Below are 19,086 nucleotides of genomic sequence, written 5' to 3' on the forward strand. Positions count from 1 at the left end.
CCCCGTCGCCCACTCCCCTCGTCATGCACGATTCCCGCCCCGCCGGGACGTCGGCGGCGTCAGGGGCCCTCGTCTTCTTATTTACACAGCTTGGTCCTTCCGATTGCCCACTCGTCGTCTCGGCCGACTGAGCTTCGCCTCCGCCTCCTTTGAACCGGAGTGGGGGGCCCCGGAAACGGAAGTCGGGAATGCCTCTTTGTCCACCAATCACATCTCTTGACATATCTTCCGTCATTTCACCCCAACCCCCTGCTCCCTCCCCACTATCTCTCCTTGTCTCTCTCTCTGCCTCCCACCCTACGTCTCTCTTCCTACCCTTGCTCCCCACTCTTCTCCATGTATGTAGTTGGGCATTCGGGGAGGGACCCTGACTTCTCTGGAAAACACCCTCTTGATGCCCGACCGCCGCCTTTTCTCTCTATCTCCCCCTGCCCCTCTCACCCCTTCCCATTTCCTCCCGATAACCAGAAGATATAATCTTCCTCCTCTCCCCCTCTATCATTTTCTGCCCATCCGCAATTCCTCTTCTCGAACCTCTCCTCTGCACACACAACCTCATCGGCCCGTCCCATTCTGTCATACTCGTCTCTCTCTCTTTCTCGCTAACTACATCTCCTCCTATCTCTCCCTCTCTTTTCACTCCCTCCCTTCTTCCCCCCCTCCTTTTGGATATCTGACGGGTCCCTCCAAGAGAGGAGGAGGAGGAATTTTCCACTTTTTCGTCGGAATGCGAACCGTTTTCAGTCGAGGCCCGCCCCTCAACTTTAAAGATAAGATCGTGGAACCGGGGACGAAGGGTCGAGACATGATGGGACTTCATCGATTATCCGTTATTTCCGGTCAAAAATTTGACAAGGATGACCAAACAATGCCTGGCGTCCTTAATTCCGTTTGTTTGATTATAATTTTCCTCGGGAATGGCAGAGAGGGAACAGGGAGAGAGGATGAAGACAAGGAGGGGGGCCTGGCGAAGGAATTTATGAATTGAAGGATAGAAATAAATGTATGATTCTTCCTTTAATGATGTGTTCCTTCACCCTGCGCTTTTAGCATTTCAAAATATGCATGCGTAAAATATACGCTGAAGTTTGCATTTAGCCTGATCCAGAGAAACGAAAAATAGCATTAATATGCCGACGTATATGCATTAATTTTAATTCATGAATTATTTAGCTTGGATCTAGCCTAATTTAATTAGGATTCAGTCGGTTCTTTCAAGTTATGAGCCTAATTTAAACCAGACATGGATTTATAATGTACAAAAGGAAACTATGCATTACTTTTCATGGAAATTCCATAATAATCATTTAAAATTTCGGCCTCTTTCTACACTTATTTTGTTAGTACGAGGTCTGCTCAAAAGGTTCCCGAAATGTTTTATAGCGCCCCTCCAGTTACTTATTTGGTTATTTCTTACTCTACTTGGAGGTATTGTATCCATGAATAATTCTCAAATAACCGACTTCAACCAGTTTGTTGATACCTTGTTTTGTTGATTAGTTACGGCCGTTTATGTGAATGGGCGTTTGTGGAGTATGGCGAAAATCGTATTCGAGGAAATGAGCTCTTTGACGGAGCAGCGTCGCTCCGTAAAATTCCGCGTGACAAATCCATCACGAAATTTCTACGCTGATTACCAAGACTCATGGTTTGGATGCTATGAAACGTACCGTGTGTTAGGATAGGTTTACCCGGCTCAAAAAGGGGCGGCAATCAGTGGAAGACGACGAGTCTTCTGGAAGACCACTTTCAACTGATGACCCCCACATCGAGAAAGTGAGCGATCTCGTTCTTACAAATCGTTGATTAATAGTCAGGGAACTTGCAGAAGAATAAGGCATCTCGATTGGTTTGTGCTGTGGAATCCTGACAAAAAAAATTGAGGATACGATGAGTCGCCGCCAAATTCGTACCTCACTTGATGACAGCAGACCAGAAACAACATCGAGTTCAAGTCTATCGAGAACTGTTTGATCGAGCTGAAGAGGATGAAACTTTCCTATACAGGATCATAACAGGCGATGAGCCGTAGTTTTTTGTATATTTCATCGAAACAAAATTGCAATTTTTACAATGGATTCGTGAAATATCCCCCGCCTCAAAAAAGCTCGACTAGTTCGCTTGAATGTCAGGGTGATGTTGACTGTTTTTTTCGATGCAAAGGGGGTTGCGCATCACGAAAACCTACCTGAAGGTAAGAGAGTCAACACGGAGTACTATCTGGGAGTTATGAAATGTCTAAGAGAGAGACTCAAGCGAAAACAGCCAGAACTTTGGATGCGCGACGAGTGGGTTTTGCACCTCGACAACGCGCCGGCTGATTCGTCTCTCAGAACTATTGAGTTTTCAGCAAAAAACAAGACCACTGTGGTTCCCCACGCACCCTACTCCCAAGACCTGGCCGTATGTGCCTTTCCCTGTTCCCGAGACTAAAAACTCCGCTCAAATGAAAAATATTTGCTACCATTTCAGGGATAGAGAAAAATTCGACGGAGGAGCTTTTAAGCATTCCGGAAGAAGCGTTCTTCGATTTTTTCAAAAAATGGAAACATCGTTGGAATAATTGTATACGATGGGCAGGAGACGACTTTGGATGGGATCCTGACTAATAATTTGTTAGTAAATCATTTTTTTAATAATAAAAATTTGGGTATTGTTGGTATACGATTACCTTTTCTTCAACAATGAGCGATAACCAAATCTTTGCATGCAAAAATTTCTTGCTCGTTGCTTCATACTCTGAGCGTCGAAAAATTCCCCGTCAAGAATGGGGCTCATTGTACATATTTTTGAAAAATGGAAAATGAAGTAAACACTACAAGGCCTGCCATGAACTGCAATGACTCCAACAAAACGGACACTTTTAGCTTGACATTATGCCTCGAAACGTCCCCGTTTATAAACCAAAGATTCTTCCAAACCCATTAACCAAAGAAGCTGACCGCTCTTCGTCGGAGGCAATTTTGTCAATGAGACTACACGTAAATGTTTCATGCAGTGTACAAATTGTTTCCCTCTAACATGACGTTCCGTTAAGCACGTAGTGAGACGTAAATTATATTTTTCATGGGGAACTGGAGGAGAGGGAGTGGGGTGGATCATTCGGAGAATATTTTCGATGCTGACTAAAAGCGTCATTAGTCACTCGGTCTAAAAACGGTCTCCCGGATAATCAAAGAGAGCACGTGAGCTCGGGGACACATCTCCAGGAATTACTGTCGCGAATGGTTCGCTCTCCCGGCGCTCAGAGGCGCTGCCTCCGCGGGAGCGAATCCTCAGTGAGGGACATCGATTCGGGTGAAATTTGTTATGACTCGTGCCGCAGACGGCGCTCAATCGAAACAAAGGGGACCCTTCCCCGGGTTCCCCATGTTCCTCTCCTCACTACGCCCTCGCCTCGAGGAAAGCCGTGAACTCAAACTCGAGTGACACAATGCTGAAACTTTCGCACGCTTCACTTGGCATCGAAGTACTTGGTAACTCAGTTAAAACAAACGGGGAAACTTCGACCTACACCATGTCCTCAGAGAAGAGTACTCCGAAATGCACACTTGCCGTATTACGTTCAGATAATTTCTTAAATATTTATAAGAATCACTCGCTAGTTTTCTGTTTCACCATGACTCCTTACTGCGCAATCTATTTATCAAAAGGATATCGTTGTTCTGCCCGTACATCTTGTACCCACTGTCCCGTAAGTGATAGTATTTATTGTCTCGCTAGTTTAGACTAGTGTAAAGAATGGAATGCTAAAACGTTTTGAGAATAAACTTGAATAAAATGATACTCACAAGTAGTACGAGTTCTCCTTAATAATCAATGTCAAAAGATTGTTTCTTTGAATAATCAAAAGTAATAAAATTAAATTAAAAATATCAATACCCTATTTGACAAAGTTTCCTATTGCTATTGAAGGGGAAAGTCGTTTCAGACCACTGAAATACCTATACGCAGAATCATATATCACATAATCTGATCTCCTTGGCACTTCACAGATTAACATTCGGATTATTTCAAAAGTGGGAAATGATGCACAAGGAAGAATCAGAATAACTTTGCATTTCTTCGGGATAGAATGTTTACTTTCAACTAGTACCACTACACTGCAGCATCAGTTGGACTCATCTGGAAGTCCAGATGAGTCCAACTGATGGAATCCAGGTCCATTTGGAAGTCCAGGTGATGCCACAGATCAGCGGAACAAGTTGGAAGTAAAAATTCTATCCTATGGAAACGCAAAGTTATTCAGATACTTCCTTGTGTATCATAATGGAATTCCACAAAGTATCGGGTTTAGCTATCTCTCAAGTGGTAAATGTCCAGAGTCATTATGACTTTCATTATGTGTTGGATTAAGCGAACGTTATAGAGTAATTATTATACCATGGAAAAGATACTAAGGGCTATACGTGGAGCAATGTGAAATACTACGTCAATTACGCCTAAGTAATGAATTGTTTAGAGTCATAAATACCTGCAGTTGAACTTTCCCATAAATACAAAGCTGAGTGAGTGAGAGAGTTGACAATAAGGGAATCTGTAATGAATTCACGTGCCAGTGACGTCTATGTTCTCCGCAGGTTTATAACCCCTGCTTCGCTCCCTTCTTTCAGATTGAGTCACGCTATCCCATTTCCCTTTCGATTAATGCGGCCGAAAATAATGAAACATTAATAATACACATATAACCGACACAGAAATAGCCAATGCCTTCACAACACATCACCTTCAACGTCACTTGTTGTAGTGACTTTGTTTTAGCTGTCCTTCATGACCCAATATCTTTTTCCCCTCGTAGCAGATGGTAGTGTGAGTCAGACTGTGGTTAAATATGATAAACACGTGATATACGTGTATATTAAAAAAATAAGCAATACTATCGTAGAAAAGTATCTTTAAAATTATGCAAAAGTATATAAAAAGTCAATTTCCCTTAGAATAGTGGAAATAGGGAGGATTTATCAATTGTTTATAACAGGTAAAAATGTCAGCTTACGCAATTCTTTCGCTAATATGATAGTTTCTATTTTCACCAAAAGAGTTCAAGATTAATAAATCATCTTTCCGAATTATTAAAGTTATTCACAATGCACAAAAATTATTTAGTTCAGAAATTATCGATTAATGTTATAAAATTGTCTTTATAAACTCTATATATTTTATTTCTACCGCTATCTGCTCAACAAACCCCTGGATTTTACTTTGGTGAAATCATTTTCAATTTAAAAATAAGAAAATTTCAACCGAATAAATTTATCTACCAGTTTTTGTCATTCACCGCGCAATTATGTTTCGGAATCAAAATTGTACTTCCGAGATGAAGAATTAATTGGAGCGCGGAAGGTGTGTCCAAGGGAATAATCCAACGAATTACTCTCAGGATTACAATTGTTTGACATACACTTTTCCAAATAGTGAAATATATGAAATAGTAATTTTGAAGCAACATTGTTAGAGGCATGAATATTTCCTTTTTATATGCATGATAGAGATGATATTTCCCCTCAAACCAAATATACATAATTAATGCGTAAAAATTCTTCTCTAAACTAATACACCAACCAAAATGTTTTAGTACAGATTATTATTAGTATAATATAGGTCATTTGGAATTTAATGCAAGATGCTGGAAACCCATGTCAACCCAAGGAAGCAATCCAAGAGCCGTAGTAAATATCCGAAATAGAAAATTTAGGTCGTCACTCATATACAATATCTTTTTTACGAGAATATGATAAAAAGATGGATTCAGATCTTTCCACTGACGATATTCGCAATTTAAATTTGTTGTATTAATCTCCTGAGTCAATAACAGCATGAAATATGCATTAGAATTCTCCCGGAAGAAGGTGGCATAGAGCCGTGCCCGCATTCTGTATTCTTTCCTTTCATCCCTTTCTGTATTGAAACCCTGGCATGTGATGCGTGAAGATTTCGAGCTAAAGCGAAACGTGTCGTAGGAAAAAAATGAACCCACTTCAGTTAACTATCTGCTTTCGTGTATAATACGACCCCGCTGCTGAGCGGCGATTTTTGTTTTATCTGTTTTTGTTGCGCTCACTTACAATGGCATAATTCATGAACTTATAAACCTGAGTTCAAAAAGGATTGCTTCGGAAACCAGTGTAGGTACAAGTGGATCTTATTTAAAACTTGGGCACGTATAATGGCATGTCTCATTTCTAGTGCCCAGTTGTAAAGAGTCTCCTGACCCGGCACGACGACGCAGTTACAGTTTGTTTCCAATAGAGACGTCAGGCATTGTCTGGAAATCATTGGACATATGTATTTTCCTGTAAGAATGCTATCAATACAGGATCCATATCTTATTTTTAGGAAATCCTGGATTTTTTAAGATCCTCACGAACTCATTTTCACTTGTGTTTATTCACATAAAATATAAATTAATGCTTTAAATTGCGAGTTTTAATTTGTAATTGTTTTTTTAAACGATATAAGTAAAGAGAGTTTTATTTGTCACCAGAAAACAAAAACTTCTTTAGCTCTCTAATCCAAAGTCATTGATGTCATTATTGATATCCAAAAAATAGCACATTCATATGGTATATTATATTGAAACCTGGTCGGTAACAAAACACCAAATCAACGTGCGGAAATGTTCCACTATTAGGTCATTAATATGTCTTAATCCCAACAAATCACGCCTGAAACTACGGAATTCGCTATATCACCATAACCTTCGCCAATTTTCTCTTGTAAATAGCAGAATTAAATCGTTATGAATAAACATTCATTTAATCCAACATAAAACGCGTTGTATTCTCAAATGAGCTGCAAAATCCAAATCGTTCGAGTATAAAATCATGAGTACAGTTATGTACATGTGTAGTAAAAAAAATCAAAACATACGCATTTGTATAAAACCATCATAGTCATACTTTGTATTTTTACTGTTTATAAAGGAACCTATTTTCTCAGAATTTTTATCAACTGTTTGCTCTTCTTCATTCTTGACCATAATTCTCCTATCCCGGCTGCGAGGGAGCCCCTTCACCATCTCCATCATCATCATCTCGGGAGTGTTTTGGAATTCATAGAGAGTCTCCCACTTGTATCCGGCGACGAATAGGCTCCAGGAACATGAAGTTCTTTTATACAAGATCTTGCGATGAGAAATGAATTCTCGGAAAATATAAAGAAACAAAATTGAATCAGTGACGGGTTTCCACGTGCATGCCGTGCCATCGGAAAGCAGAAGGCACCTAGTAGTGGAGCGTCTCTTGTTTTATTTTTCGTTCCCGGGCGTGTTCCTAGGCGAGCGGCACGTAGGTACGTGCCGAAATTTCCAGCTGATATTTTCATTACTCCACGGGGAAGCGCCGCAGTAGTTCAAAGCCCTTGGTCACGCGCAAATTGATGTTGCGATGGGAAAAAATCGTCTGGCTTCGCCCGAAGCCTAATCCGGTTGCTCCAAAAATGCTGTTGCCTTGTCCAGCCAACGAGCTGCGTAGCCGTGCTCTTTTACTGCAGGGTCTAAGAGGATGAGAGGGTAGGGAATGGAGGGAGGGGGGGCTTAAAGGAATAAGTTGCTATAAATTGAGCTTCAAGAAACCGTGTTCCAAGTCGAGGCAAAGCTCCCACGCTGGCCATCTCCAAGTCCGATAAACGTATTTTTATTACCCCCGGGGACAATGCTGGCTCGGTGAGCGTGTGCAGTGACGAGAAACTGTGGAATTAAGTAAAAGATACTGCCGAAGAAAAAGACAATATCCTTCCACGTTGAGAAACTAACAATAAGAGTTGCAGCCGGTAACATAATCTAAGCCAGAGCCTAATAAGCATACGCATTTTTTAATTTTTAATTACAAGAATCCTCATTCAAGACGACTACATACGAGTATATTGGAAGACTTCACGTAGTGTTCTTCGCCGTTTATTATCTCTCACGTCGTCTCCTTATTCAGTTTTAGTTTTGAAAGGATTTTCATTCAAAAATTACTTATAATTGTAACAAAACTAGACGAAGACAAGATTTTCACCTTTTTGCTACACGAAGAATGTGCTGCTTGACCAGAATTTATTTCTGGATGTGGATTGTGTAATTTAAACAAAGATAATTACGTAGACCCCCCGACAATCAGGATAACATTATTTAATGCGAGGGAACTGAATGAAGTCCAATTTACCATGGTCAAATATTCAAATTTTGTCAAATTCGAGTACATTTTTGTAGTCAAAATACATGCATAAAAGTTTCTAACGTCATCATTTACATGAAAAATGCGGACTCTAAAGGCGTGGCAACTAACACACCAAGTGCGCTCTACCACGGCCTTTGGCTTCGTGTGTTATCAATTTAGGGCGTAGAGCTTCCATTTCATAATTATCATTATAAATTGTTGTAAAGGAGCACATTTGAAAAAGCTGTTAACTTTTAGAAATATAATACAGCACTCAATTCCGACTTTAATGTCCATTCCGAAAGTAAATTTCCGGTCAGGCAAACATATAAAATCAAGGTATTAACCATTTACAGAATATGCAGGTATACTAGGGGAAGGATATAATATTGAATTAATAACTTAATCAATGTGCATTATAAATTAATCTTGAGCGCCACCGCTGTATATATGCTTTTATTATCTCCGGTATAAAATTTTAAAAAAATAATAGCTGTCCATAAAATGCCAGTTAACGATGCGCGTCTCCTATTTAAAGGAAACTCTGAACCCGATTCCCAAAATGTGTGATTCTGTTTCACTCAGGTGTTGTCAAAGGTATGATCTCAGCACATCCATTGGAAATATATTAATTGGAACATTTGTGGGACACGCTTCATGGAGGTAAACTCTTTCATATAAATCGCAGTATCTCATATTTTTTAACAATTTGATCTCGGTCAATTGACGAATAACTTTTTCTCATGCACTCAATTTACCCACGCTTCGGGTAGTAATCGGTGGTAAATATCCTAGGGCTCCTGCACAGCTGGGCAAAGGCAAAACGACGCCGGGGCCACATTCTTGTCAAAGAAAATCACCTGCGCGTTTGGTTTCCCCAGCGATAAGTTTTACGTGTACCCAAAGGGGAAACTCATCGAAGGCATTTTACGACACCGCATCGATCCTCTCCTTTGTCGCATCGGCCGAGAAGCGGGCATACTTGAGCATCGACTGACGGGACCGCAAGGATGCGAGGAGTGGGTGAAAAAAAAAGATATAGTTTCCACAGGGTCCATCTCACTTGACCAGGTAAACGAATTCGCCCAATCGAAAATGTACTCCGATCCCGCACGGTCCTCGAGGACTCGAGAGGGGTGGGAGGGAGGGTGGAGGAGAAAAGTTTCGAGTTTTCCTCCCTAAGTTTCGCATCAAACGAAAAATAACCCGGGGGAAGGAGAGTCAGTCGTCTTTCTGGGGGAGGCGAGATAGAGAAAAAGAGAGAGAAATAAATAAATAACCGAAACGAAAACCTCAGAGAAATTCCCGACTGCTCCCGGACCCGTTGCAGTCCATATTGAATAGGGTAAGGGGACTGCCTGACACTGTCAAAAGGTCAAAAGGGACTTCTCTCTCTCATCCCCACTCCCACCTCTACCCGTCGTTTTTTTAATTGGATTTTTATTATGCCGGCGACGGTGCCTGCCTCCTCGCCGCTTCATCCGACTCCCGAAACCCTCCCACCCACCCACCCACCCACCCACCGCCATCCCAGCCCACCATCGGTCCTTCCTCCTCCTTCCCACTCCCTTCCCCCCCCTTTTTCGTCACTCACGACCCCATTGTCAAGCAATGACGGCTGAGCGGACAGGACTTAATGCTCAAACACTTTCTGCTGGGGAAGCGTTGAAAAGGAAGGGAAAATAAAAGGAAGACCCGCAAGAGCACAAAACGAGATTTAATATTCGACGCATGAGGCGGGAAGGTGGGCGAGTTGAGGGGAGGGTTTTGTGTTTGAGAGGGGAGAAATTTTAATTTTATTTTTTTTAGTATCAATGTGTGCGAGAGAGTGTGGAGAGAATGAAGGAGGCGTGTTGGAGGAAGAGGAAGAAAGAGAGAGAGAGAGAGGGTCGGGGAGTTCAAAGCGTGAGGGAGGATTGTGGCGAGATAAGGAGGAGGAGGAGGTGGGAAGGATTAGGTGGAAGGGAGCCGAAGGCAGGGGATCGAAGTGTAGGGAGTAGGAGGGTAGGTGTGAAGGGGAGGGGTTAGACAGTAGCGAGGTAGTGACATGACGAATGGTGTGGTGGGAGGGCGATGGGGGATGTGTGGAGAGGTTGAAAGGGGGTTGAGATGTGGGCTCGGCGGAGTTTCGATAGTTCTCAAATGAGCCGCAGTTAGCGGGGGGCGCGAACTTCCTTTTCATGAGTTCATCGCCATTTCGCGAAATCCCTCCCTCCGAGGGAAATGACGGGGAGGGGTGAGGAAGTTCGGGCGCATCTGTAAAAAAAATCGAGAGACAGACACACACACACGTACACTCACACGCACGTACACTTTGCACAGCGCGCCCGAACCATCCCTCTTCCTCCCAACTCTCTCTCTCTCTCTTCTTCCCTCCTCTGGGGAATCAAGTGTCGAAAAGGCGGGTCGCTTGGGGGTTGATGGGGAGGGGGTGGCTGGAGGAAGTAGGGTGAGCATGAGTGTGGGGGAGGGGATTGGGTCGGAGGGTTTCGCGGGGAAGGGGGAGCTGGAGAGGAGGCAAAAAGGGGTTTTTCGGTAGGAATAAAAGGGCGGCGCTTTATATTGACGTTTTCCGACGAGCCAATAGCACGATGTTCCACGCTGTGTCGGGGCCCGGAGATAGTTCTTGCCAAAAATTTACGTGGGCTCTCTTCTCTTCTTCCTTTCTTTTTTTTGTATACGCGATGCCTTTTGGCCGTCTTGCGTAACCGTTTCCCGCTCTGCGCTCTCTCGAAAACCGGCGGAAGGGGAATTTTTCCCGTGACGGATTACGACTTGCTGCGGCATCCCGTTTTTTTTTAGCTGTGCGGTGATTTGTGAAGTACAGTGGTGTTGTGGCGGTCAGCCCGGAGCGGAGAGGGACCGAAAGGGATTGGGTTGGGGCTCAGAAGGATCTGTGACAATCGTGGATGAGGTTTAAATTCACGTCATGCTATTTTCTAAATATCTAGCATGACAAATGTAGTAACTTAGGTCTAAATTGGTTGCTAAAGGATTTTAGCAAAATTTGTATTTGATGTGAAGGCCAAACTATGCCAAAGTAAGAGGCCACGATGTGCTAAAAGGGTACAATTTTGAATAAAACACAGTGAGGTGAGATACTTGAAGATTGTGTTATCCTTTATCGGAGACGAAGACTGTGATCGCTACGCCTCTGATAAGGTTGTTCAAAGCCATTAGGAACGAACAGAAGCGTCGCATTTTCACTATAAATCCTGGGTGGGAAGCCAATATCACATGTGCGATGAAACTACAAGATAAATAATAATGAGTTCAAAGCTAATATACTTCGAGGACAATATTTCAAGACCCGCATCGCATTTGTAAGCGAGAATAGAAGGAAAGGTTACATACATTGATGATTGAAAAGGACAATATGATGACTCCTTTATCTCTCACACAAATGGTGATCTGAGCATGAGAAAAGAAAAACTTTGAATCTAAAAAAATCACTTAATTAACCCAAAAAAATATTCCCATTTGTTAAAAATCTCCAACTCCGTAACAGTTGATGACCTAACATCACCTGCCATACTCCTCCTTGGTATTTTAAAAGTGGATGTGAAGTCAACGCCAACCATTTTCATCTGTCCCAGGATAAGTAGGACCAAGTTCTCCACTCATTTCTTCGGTCTACTACCCACTTCATGCCTCCATATTTCTTCATTCTGATGCCTACCGTTTCATCAATCACATTTCGTGTCTCCCTCAGTGGTTTTTACCGTTTTCCCTTCCTTCAGCAACTGTCTTCAGCAAGCCGTCCCTTCCCAAAAACTATATAATTGCACTATATTTCCCCAATCGTTTATGTTCTCCTCTTCCTGCGAAGATTCTTAAACCTGTTTCGCGCGGAGTATCTCCCCTACCATAAAGTACCCGTGTGGGTATGTAGGCACTCATGTCCAATGGCCAGGGGGCAAAACCCACGCCGTTCTCAGGCTCGATTGTGCTCTTGGGATATATACGGCGTTTCACCGAGGGGTTCCAAAAATAAAACACCTATTAAATCCCCTTTGCTCACTTTAAGGAAGAAAAGGGGTCGCACATATCTTCCGGTCCCACCCGGGGGTTCTGTTTCCGATAACTTAAATTTCTGCGGGTTGGGCCGCGAATCTCAGGAAATATCTTCAAGAGCGTCGTTATAAATCGCAAGGATTCGCGGTGTAGGGTACTGCGAAAAAGAAAAAAAAATGTCCTCATCCTCCTCCCCCCGAGGGTTAGTCCAGTCCGCTTCCTACGAACTTCTCCCCCAATGACGGTCCCATTTCGAAATTTATATCGCGGAATCCTTTTCAATGTTTTATTTTGACCCGGCATTGCCCATGTAGAAATAATTGAATGATCGGGTTACGCGAGTGGGCATTATTTTCCTTTGAGGCATCAAATTGTGCAGAAATTGCGTTCGCGGTACATAAGCGCGGTTTTAATTGATCAATCGGGGGGAAAAGGTTAATCACTCCCCTCTCTCCTCATTAAAGTTTCAATCCATTCCCTTTCAGCCTTTGCAGACCTCGCGCTGGATTTACAGTACGCCGTGCCACGAACAGATTCCGCTAAGGAGTCGCCCGAAGTGAATGACCAAATTTCTGGCTGACCTACTTAAAGTCTTTCATTAATTTATTAGAAAATTGTAACCAGGAAAAGTTGTACGACTACTGTTAAAATCGTAGAAGAACACGTATGATGACCGTGGACCAAGGTAAAAGATCACATCATTAATTGTTTCATAGCTATCATTTTCAGTCGAACGAATAGTAAAGATGGTGGGGGAAATTCCACTGGGCATTAAGAGTACCAGTCAAATATATTTACTCAAGATCAACATTGCCTTCTTAGCTTGCACTTGATTTTGAAATCCGTGTCGAAAAATTATGACTTAATCGTCATTTTACCAACAAGATTGAGATTTAGTTACCAAGTCATAACCATAAACCCAAGATTCGTCACCAGTTATGACCCTCTGGAGCAAATTTGGGTCGCCACGGAGAGAGTCCAACTCCTCATTAGCAATGTTAATACGTTGCCTTTTTTGGTCGAAATTGAGCAATTTTGATACGAATTTCGCGGCGACCCGTGTCATGCCCAAATTATTGGTAACAATCGAATTTCACGAGCCAATCGATATGTTTAGGTATTCAGCAACTTCTCTAACGATGGTTCGACGATTGGCCAATAGTATTTTCTTTACTTCATCAATGTTTTCGTCTGTCGTTGACGTACTCGGGCATCCGGCACGCTCTTCGTCATTCACTTCTTTGCGGCCCTCTGAGAACATTTTGTACCACTGATAACCGTAGTCGGACCAAGGTAGCTTCTCCATATGCCACAGTCAACATTCGGAATGTGTCGGCGTACTTATTTTCGTTTTTCACACACAATTTGGTACAGATTCTTAGATCCATTTTTTGGAACAGGCAAAAATCGAAGACAAGCCAAAACACGTCCAAGCAAAACAGCTGTCAACAATTAACTGAGCATTCAAAATGGCGGAACCTTTTAGCATATGTGAGAGACATAAGTACCAACATAATTTCACAAAAAAATTGAAAATCAAATATACGTAACCGGCGAAAATTCAAAATTCGCGATACTTTTTTAACAGACCTCGTACATATAAAATATTTGTATTGTTAACACCCGCAAGAATAACTGTAGCAATAAACAAAAGTTTGGTTTCCTTCAATGGCAAGTGCATGCTAGTGCATTAAATGTTGCTTTTGGTAATGCCACTTTGTTGCATTAATTTTTCCTGCGCCATTTAACATGGCAATGTTTAATGTGGTTTAGTTCATTTAATTGGTACACTGAGGAGGAAATATTAATAAAGATCTTCGTTCGGCTAATGAGTACACAAGGTCTTGTACAGAATGACGTTGTAAACGATAATTCCCGAAACTTAATTACTTTTGAAATATGGAAATTCATTTATTTATAATTAAGAAACAACTAGATCTCTCTTTCAAAGTTTAAAAAACATAAATTATTTTGTTCATCCTAACCAAATACCTTTAATATTTCACTCTGTCGTAGATTTGTACCTTTATAGATCTCAATCCGTTAGAAAAGAAAGGAATTGGTAAATTATTAATGAATTATTGGTTAAGTTCTTTGTGCTTTTGATTCGTGATATCCATTAACTGAGAATTAAAAAAATATCTGCCTTTTTACTCTGAATTCGTTGGGTTTATACTAATTTTAAACTGAAATAAATTTAACTGATCAATTCGTTTGTTTGGTTAGTGGAAATCTTCAAGCTGAAGGGAAATATACATGTTTTGTTTCAAATTAGCAACACTGAGTCGATCAAAACAAAATTTTTGCCAAAATTGATTCATTCACTCAGAATTCTTCGAAGTAGCACCCTTGTGCGTCCACACACCGCTGCCAGCGGGTTTCCGCGCCTCGTTCACCTTCTGGGAGGCGGCACCCGGAAGCTCCCTCGTCACGGCCTGTTGTAATGTTTCCAACGAGCTGTAGTGACGTCCTTTCTGCACGGATACAAAGGCGGGGTAAGACGGCGAAGTCTGGTGGGGCAGCGTTAGGGTTGTCGGGTGCCTAAGGAATGGTCGAGAAGCTCTTTGCTGATCCGAGTGCGAGTTTCCTCATGTTCGTCTGAGAGCACTCGCGGCACTAACTTCGCACACGCCTTTCTCATGCCCATGTTTTCAGTCACAAGTCGATACACATCACTTTTAGTGATAACACTCAATCTGCGATCCCTGTCTAAGAAAGCCTTCACTCTTGCAAGATTTTCCTTAATTTTTGAGGTCGAAGGGCATCCTGAATATTCGGCGAGTTCAACATATTCTCTACCCTCCCGAAACAACTTGTGCCTCTCAAAAATATCCGATCTAGCCATGGCGTTATCACCATAAGCTCCCCACAGCATGTCATGAATCTCTTTCCCAGTTTCGCTCAGTTTCACGCAAAATTTGATGGAGTAGCGCTGTCTCAAGAGCCGGTTCATGACGGAGTGTAACGAGGTCACGTTATAAAGGTTTCGCAAACGAACGATTCGCACTCCGCAACAGCTGGGAGCACCCTGCAACCAGCCTCGAGTCATTCCTGAAACTCGCCTCCCTCGAGCCCAGGCAGAGAAACAGCAGCCCGTCAGTCCGTCCATCCGTGAAAAAATAAGTCATACTACTTTTGAAACAAAGCCTGTATTACATTCACTATTGTAATAAAAAATTAATTGATTATTAAATTCCTTGGTTATACGAATTCAAAACGAAAATTGATGTATTAGCACGAAAAGAGTTTTAGTTTTTATGTGAAAATGTTTGTAGAAACAAAAAATTGCTTATGAATACAAGTACCATGTGCAACTAATCGTGTGCCAGCAATTCAGAGCTAGTTCAGGCTAAGAGCCCGAACCAATGCGATAACAAATAATTCCATAATAAAAGACAAAATAAACTGTATTGGGCGCCCCAAGATGACATCAAATCGTCTTGTTTGCATATAAATTCATTAAATTACGATCGCGGGTAATGACACATTTTACGCGGGGAAGAATTTTCATGTTGATCCTGTTCAGTTTCAATGATATTTGAGGTAGATATACTCGAAATCTTTCCCTAAAGTAAGATTCTCCGAGATTTTCCCAATGTAAAAACAATAAAAGGCAAGATAAAAATATTAAGCAACCCATTCTCTTAGAACATTTGAGCAACTGCAATATGTATCTACAAATATCAAATCAGTACATCGACTTCCACTGTAAATGCCAAAAGATTTTACTGCACGCATACAACTCCGTAATGTTTTGTTTTTTGACTCCTTAACAAAATATTATATTTCATAGATAAGGTTCGCGATTACTCAATTTAATAAAATCTACTGCTTTAATTTTTACACATACACGAACGTACAAAATTTAAGACGACTTTTCCGTATAATTATATTAGCGACCACTCATGAAGCACATGAAACGGTACCAATGTGCTAAATTAAATATCGCTAGTGCGCCACCGCCTTCTAGCGTACCCTCACGTGAACCGTGCCCAAGTTCACCAATTAGGAGGCTAAATGTTCCCTCTCGAGGCGTGGAAGCCAAATTGAAGGGCGTTCGAATTCGTTATGCCGTGACTAAACGGTAATTTTACTTAACTCACAGTTCCACTTAAGCGCAGGCTCAAGCAATTGGGACGATTATGCACAGGACTTCCATGAAACTACGCGTGGGTTCATAGTGTGTTGATTTTTAGAAATGGAAACGATTTCTTTGGTGTGAGGAATGATTGAAAGATATCAATCGCGTCAGAAAATAGGAATTAACGCTATGGATTTGAAGCATTCCTTGTTAGTGGAGAACTTCAGTTTGAATTGAAATTTTAGATTTCAGCTCAAGCGCAAGTGGAACCTACAAAACGAAAAGACGCGCGATACCCGTGCTTCATATTGTGATTGATATTTTTACTCGATTCAAGTCTACCTCTTGTCGACAGTGAAGTATTTCACTAGTATATCGTATCCATTGACCGACAAATAAACACCTATTATCGTCGCATAAGGAATCCATTTGCACACTTCCGATCTAACATAGCAGAATTCCTGAGTCATAAGTTAAAGTTAATTCTCCCATAGCATTCCTTATAGAAGTTTAGCATAGTTAATGGTTTTACGTAGAAATTTGAAGGCGATGAGTGTGTGCCTCAGAAGGTAATTGTGTTGAAAGAAGTCTCATTATTCGTGATAAGAGGAATCATAGCTTTTAGGGCCAAATATTGTCGGTATAAAGTAACGCCTTTCGTTTTTTCCAACAGTATACTCTTCAAGAAATAGCTTATGCCAGAGTGGATCATTCTCCAAAATCCAACCTCTCTTTAGCCATTGGTAATTTAGGATCCTTCGATAGCTAATGGGACGCACCCCATTAATTGTGCCTCCATGAACTGGAACGAGGTGTCACGGGCTCATACTAGAATCGGAGAGGGCACCAAAGCAGGTTCTATCTTCCTTCTTCGGTAACACAGTACAGACAAGCCATATATTGCCAAATTATATACACCTAGGTGCACATGTACAATGCCAAGAGAGGGGTGCGATAATGGTCGGATTGCAAACAGGACATCTTACCTGGCAATATATCGTTTGCTCACTACTACTATATCTATTCACTCTAGCTGAGGGGTCCTAATCGCTCACAATGAGGATATACCATGCCATTGATTTTTCATGGGGCATATTTGAGATTTAGTATAATCTTTGCCAAGTGTTTCCCGAAGCAAGGAAACACATTAAACCAACAAATTATTCTATCAGTAGGATTTTTATAGCTATTAGAAAGGTTTAAATTAAGACGAATGAGTCTATAATAATAGTTTCTCCCGTCAATTCTCTCTCTCTCTATCTATGTATATATATATATATATATATATATATATATATATATATATATATACTAGTATATATATACTACCTTGATCAAAAATTTCCCGGAATTTATTCAGAAAATTAAAAATACAAGTTTATTCATCTAAATCTATATTGTCCCCTTCAAAGTAATCCCCATCGACTGCAACACACTTATGCCAGCGCTTGATCCAATCCTCGAAACATTTTTTATATTCGGTTTTCGGTATGTCCATCAGTGCTTCCTGCGATTTTTCCATTACTTCCTCTCGGCTGCTAAAACGCGTTCCCCGTAATGGTTTTTTAACTCGATTGAACAGAAAGAAGTCACAGGGAGCCAAATCAGGTGAATTCGGTGGCTGTTGGATGGTATTTGTTGCATTTTTCGTCAAAAAATTACGAATAATGATAGCACTGTGCGACGGTGCGTTATCATGGTGCAAAATCCACGAGTTTTCTGCCCACATTTCTGGTCTCTTTCGGCGAATTGCTTCACGCAAACGTCTCATAACGCCCAAATAATACTCAATAATAATTTACTGTCTGGCCTTCTGGCAAAAATTCATGATGCACTACACCGTTGTAATCCATGAAAACCGTCAGCATTGCCTTCTTTTTTGACTGAAAACGACGTGGTTTTTTTGGTCTCGGCTCATTTGGTGAACGCCATTCACTTGCCTGATGTCTGGATTGCGTGTCGTACTCATAAACCCACGTCTCGTCTCCAGTAATGATCCTTTTGATGAATGTGGGATCGGATTCAGCCTCGCAAATCATGTCTTTTGCGACGTCAACACGGTCTCTTTTTTGCATGAAATTGAGGTCTTTTGGCATGCTACACGACGGAAACCCAAATCATTAACCACAATGTCTTGGGCGGATCCATAGGCAATGTTCAAGTCCTCCGCTATTTCTCTGATGGTTAATTTGCGGTTATTGACCAACATTTCTTTTACTTTATCAATTTTTTCACCGACTTTCGATGTCGATGGTCTGCCACTGCGTTCATCATCTTCGATTGACTCACGACCACTTCTGAACCGCTCGTGCCACTGGTAAACGACCGTTTTTTTTAGAGAATCGTTGCCGAAACACTTTTCCAACATTTCCAACGTCCGTGCGCCACTAAATCCGTTTTTTACGCAAAATTTAATACAAGTTCGTTGTTGCAAATTTAAATCCATTTCTGAAATTGTAAAAAATCGCCAACACACACAGAGATAGATGTACTCTTGGCTACGTAACTTTTGCAAATGTCAAGTTATGACACTAAGATTTAAAGGGAATATCAACAACAGATGTACCAATTTAACAAAAAAAACAGAACTCAAATCGGAACGATGGGAGCGCCACACGGTGGTTATTCCGGGAACTTTTTGATCAAGGTAGTATATATATATATATATATATATATATATATATATATATATATATATATATATATATATATATATATATATAGAGTATATAGAAATTTTTAAAAATCTTAATCATCCTTAAACGGTTACATAATTAATGGGGATTCATTTTCTTCTTCTCATCCTACGACAGAAACTTTGACGAAAATGCATTCAAGCGATTCCGTTTT

This window comes from Hetaerina americana, unplaced genomic scaffold (assembly GCF_022747635.1).
Source record: "Hetaerina americana unplaced genomic scaffold, ioHetAmer1.1.p SCAF_3, whole genome shotgun sequence".
Lineage (NCBI taxonomy): Eukaryota > Metazoa > Arthropoda > Insecta > Odonata > Calopterygidae > Hetaerina > Hetaerina americana.